Genomic DNA, 4,661 nt, shown 5'->3' on the forward strand with positions numbered 1-4,661 from the left:
TCTGTGGTGAGTGCAATTCAGATTCATTGAATGATTTAAAGTCAGTTGTTCGATCGGTCACACTCAGTTGAAGGGAGACTGAAGGATTTTGGACTTTTCAATCCCAGTTATTAATTACCTGCTAAAGGAGCTGAGTTTGGTTAAAAGTATTAATTCAACAAAGGAACTGTTAAACTGACTGTTCAAGGCAGCATGCTGGGAAGGTTGGTCACATTGGAAAAGTCTTATTCAGCAGACTGTCGAGACGGTTAAAGATAAGACAGCGGTGAGGCCTTGAAAGTCTGTGAGAAGCTGTTGTGAACATCAGATGCTGTCGTATCAACTTGTTTTAAACCACGGGAAAGAGAGAGAGTGGGAAAAGGAACAACAGTGTGTTTTGAGCTGATGTACTGAATAAGCCTAATGCCCTCCATGCTGACCGTGTTCCACTGGGTCCTGGTGCTCTGCCTTGCTGATGGTTTCAGATACCAAGTGGGAGGACATTAATCCAATGTCTTATCACCCTCTTAACCAGCTGAGTTTAGGTGAATGGAGAACATACGGTGAAGGGATTGTATCCCAAAATAAAAATGGCTTTTGTTCTGGTCGGATAATAATCTTGATCAAATGGGAAGTGGAAATTCCTACCTAAAACTTTCTTTAAAATCTTTGGAAAATGTGTACAAACTTTGACTCGAATGGTTCCAGGGATGAGGGACTTCAGTTCCGTGGATAGAATGGAGAAGCTGGGGTTGTTCTCCTTCGATCAGAGAAGGTTGAGAGGAGATTTGATAGAAATGTTCAAAATCATGAAGGGTTTAAATAATGTAAATAAAGAGAAACTGTTTTTGTTGGTGGAATGGTTGAGAATTGAAGGCACAGATTTAAGGTGATTGGCAAAAGAATGAAAGGCGACATGAGGATAAACTTTTTTACGCAGCGAGTGGTTATGATCTGGAATGCACTGCCTGAAAGGGTGGTGGGAGCAGATTCAATCATGGCTTTCAAAAAGGAATTGGATAAATGCTTGAAGGGAAAAGATTTGCAGGGTTGGAGGGAAAGAGCGGGGGAATGGGACTAACTGGATAGCTCTAACAAAGAGCCGGCACAGGCTCGATGGGCCGAATGGCCTCCTTCTGTGTTGCAAGATTCTATGAATTTGCAGAACTGCATGTGTTTGGCCTCTCTTCAGAACTCCTACTGTACTGTTTGAGCAGTGTTCACCAAATTGTACCAGTGTGATAATGTCTGTTCTCCCACACCAGCTCGTTGAGGGCAGAGGTGCCCAGGCAGTTGATGCTTGATGTCTTTCACACTCGAGGATTAATGACTGTAATCTAACCACTGCAAATTTATCACGTGATCATCTACGGTGATTACATGAAAATAAGTCTGTGTGTGTTTTTAACATCACATCCTGGGACTGTGAAAACTGAGACTCGAACCATCTCATTGGTTTCAGAAGTGGTTTTCAAAACCCAAGATAAGACTCCCATCTTCAGGCAGCCTTGCTGACGTCCTTTGTTCTCCCTCTCCTGACTTCGCCCAGCTTTGTTACTCATAATCAGAGCCACTGCTTTACTGTGACTCAAAGTCAGATTCTGTTGTTATTTTGAGATTGTTGGGTTTTCACCTGATGTTTTGGGGATGGCATTCAGCAGTTCTGTCTGATTATAATTGGGGTCACTGGTTTACCTTGACTGGAAAAGTCAGTTCCCTGTTTATTCCAAGGGTACCTGATGATTTGGGGATTGCACGATTCCATCCACATTTCAATGAATCCCTCAAACTCTTGCCCTTGGTCAGAGGAGAAATTGATTTTAAGGCCCCGTTTTTCCAAAGGAAAAAATTAATGTTTGATTTCCCTGAACACATAAAAAAGCGAACAAATGTTATCTGTTTTTAATATAATGGGTCATTTGCTGGCTCTCTCTGCCTTCCGGATGTTTCTGCCTCTCTCTGTTTTTTTTCTCTGTTTTTTTTCCCTGTTTGTTTTTTTGTTGAATGTGTATTCGGGGGTTCTGCAGGTGACACCTCTCTGTCTGAACACGGTGATTGCCTTGGCAACGGGCAGTTGCAGGGGCAGTCTGTAAACACCATGTATTGTTCTATATGTATAAATGCGTAGGCTTCAAGGAGCTCTTGAAACATTTGCCTGAGGAAGGAGGAAATCTCCGAAAGCTTGTGAATTTAAAATAAAATTGCTGGACTATAACTTGGTGTTGTAAAATTGTTTACAATTGTCAACCCCAGTCCATCACCGGCATCTCCACAACATAAAAAAGACAAATTCTTATCCAGTAAGTCCGTGTGCATTATTGTGACATTCAGGCTTTCAGTGTGCGGGAGTACAGCCAGTGGATATACCGAGATATCTTTATTCAAAGGAAAGTAATGAAATGAGTTTGGGAGTTTGCAGTGCAATTCCTGTTGGGTTCATTGCACAGAAGTCGACCGTTATTCAGCATCCAATTGGCAGCCTCACTGTGCACAAGTACAGTTGGTGTGGGAAATGTAAATTGTCACACGGGGCAGGGGATGGGGGGAGATTTCAGGCCCATTGTTGAAGCAGTGTAGCAGGAGCATTAGAACAGATCGAACCTGAGCTGTAGCCCTCATAGTGCAGGGTGTGTAGAAAAGTGCTGCACATGTTAACTCGGACCTTCACTTAACAGAAGGAAAATCTTGGTGGCCAAACGATGTTTCACCCAGTCCCACCACCAACACAGATTAACTGGCCCTCCATCTCATTACTGTTTGTGGGATCTTGCTGTGTGTAAAATGCCTGCTGGTCATGTAAAATGGTCTTTTCTGGTCCTGTCCATTGCTGTGTTACGAAGGACATTAAAGAGGGTGGGTGAGGAGGGCAGGTTAAGTCCATGTAGTGATGGGTCATTGGTGACTCCAGTCTCCTGCAGCTTGTCTTGTGGAGCAGGGGAGACATTTCTCAGACTTTTTCCCCAAATTGGCCGCAGTTGGTTATTTTTCTAATCCTTTTATCCATGAATGGGATACATAATTATTCAGACACAAACAATTCCAGCAAAGATCCTGATTTTTCATCACCAGTTTCCTGCCACAAATATTCTTATTTTTTAACCAAATTATTGTTTTGTAAAGTATTTTTATTCCCTGTCTGTATGAACAGAGAGAGTGGGCACGGGACCACCTTACTGCCCATGGTCATTCTCCTGATCAGTTTACGACCCCCCCCCCGACTTCTTCCAGATCAGAGTCTTGGAATAGAATTCCATCAACAGCAGTTAATGTGAACTCCTTTAAAAAGGACTGGACAAATATCTGGTTAAGAAGGTGACTAATATCCCCCCCAGTGGTCTTGTGGGTAAAGCCAGCACATAAGTATATCAGAACATAAGAAATAGGAGCAGGAGTAGGCCATACAGCCCCTCGAGCCTGCTCCGCCATTCACTAAGATCATGGCTGATCTTCAACCTCAACTCCTCTTTCCCACCCGATCCCCATATCCCTTGATCCCCAGAGTCCAAAAATCTAACGATCTCAGCCTTGAATATATTCAACGACTCAGCATCCACAGCCCTCTGGAGGAGAGAATCCCATAGATTCATAACCCCTCTGAGTGAAGAAATTCCTCCTCATCTCAGTCCTAAATGGCTGACCTGTTATCCTGAGACTGTGCTCCCTCGTTCGAGACTCTCCAGCCAGGGGAAACAACCGCTCAGCATTTGCCCTGTCAAGTGCCCACAGAAACTTATGTTTCAATGAGATCATCTCTCATTTTTCTAATCTCCAGAGAGTCTAAGACTATTCCACTCAACCTCTCCTCATAGGACAACCCTCTCATCCCAGGAATTAATCGAGTGAACCTTTGTTGCACCGCCTCTAAGGCAAGTATATCCTTCCTTAGATAAGGAGACCAAAACTGTACACAGTACTCCAGGTGAGGTCTCACCAAAGCCCTGTACAATTGTAGTAAGGGTTCCTTACTCTTGTACTCCAACCCCCTTGCAATAAAGGCCAACATGCCATTTGCTTTCCTAATTGCCTGCTGTACCTGCATGTTAACTTTTTGTGTTTCTTGTACCAGGACACCCAAGTCTCTGAACACCAACAATTAATAGTTTCTCACCATTTAAAAAATATTCTGGTTTTCTATTCTTCCCACCCCAAAGTGAATAACCTCACATTTCCCCACATTATACTCTATCTGCCACCTTCTTGCCCACTCACTTACCCTGTCTATATCCCTTTGCAGACTCTTTGTGTTCTCCTCACAGCTTACTTTCCCACCCAGCTTTGTTTCATCAGCAAACTTGGATACATTACATTCGGTCCCTTCATCAAGTCATTAATATAGATTGTAAATAGCTGAGGCCCAAGCACTGATCCTTGCGGCACCCCACTAGTTACAACCTGCCAACCCGAAAATGACCCGTTTATCCCTACTCTGTTTTCTGTCCATTAACCAATCCTCTATCCACGTTAATATATTACCCCCAATCCCATGAGACCTTATCTCGCGTAACAACCTTTACGTTGCACCTCATCGAATGCCTTTTGAAAATCTAAATACACCACATCCACTGGTTCCCCTTTATCTATCCTGCGAGTTGCATCCTCAAAAAACTCTAATAGATTTGTCAAACCCGGTTTCCCTCTCATTAAGCCATGTTGACTCTGCCTTATCACGTTATGATGTTCGA

Source organism: Heptranchias perlo, unplaced genomic scaffold (genome assembly GCF_035084215.1).
Source record: "Heptranchias perlo isolate sHepPer1 unplaced genomic scaffold, sHepPer1.hap1 HAP1_SCAFFOLD_301, whole genome shotgun sequence".
Taxonomy (NCBI): domain Eukaryota; kingdom Metazoa; phylum Chordata; class Chondrichthyes; order Hexanchiformes; family Hexanchidae; genus Heptranchias; species Heptranchias perlo.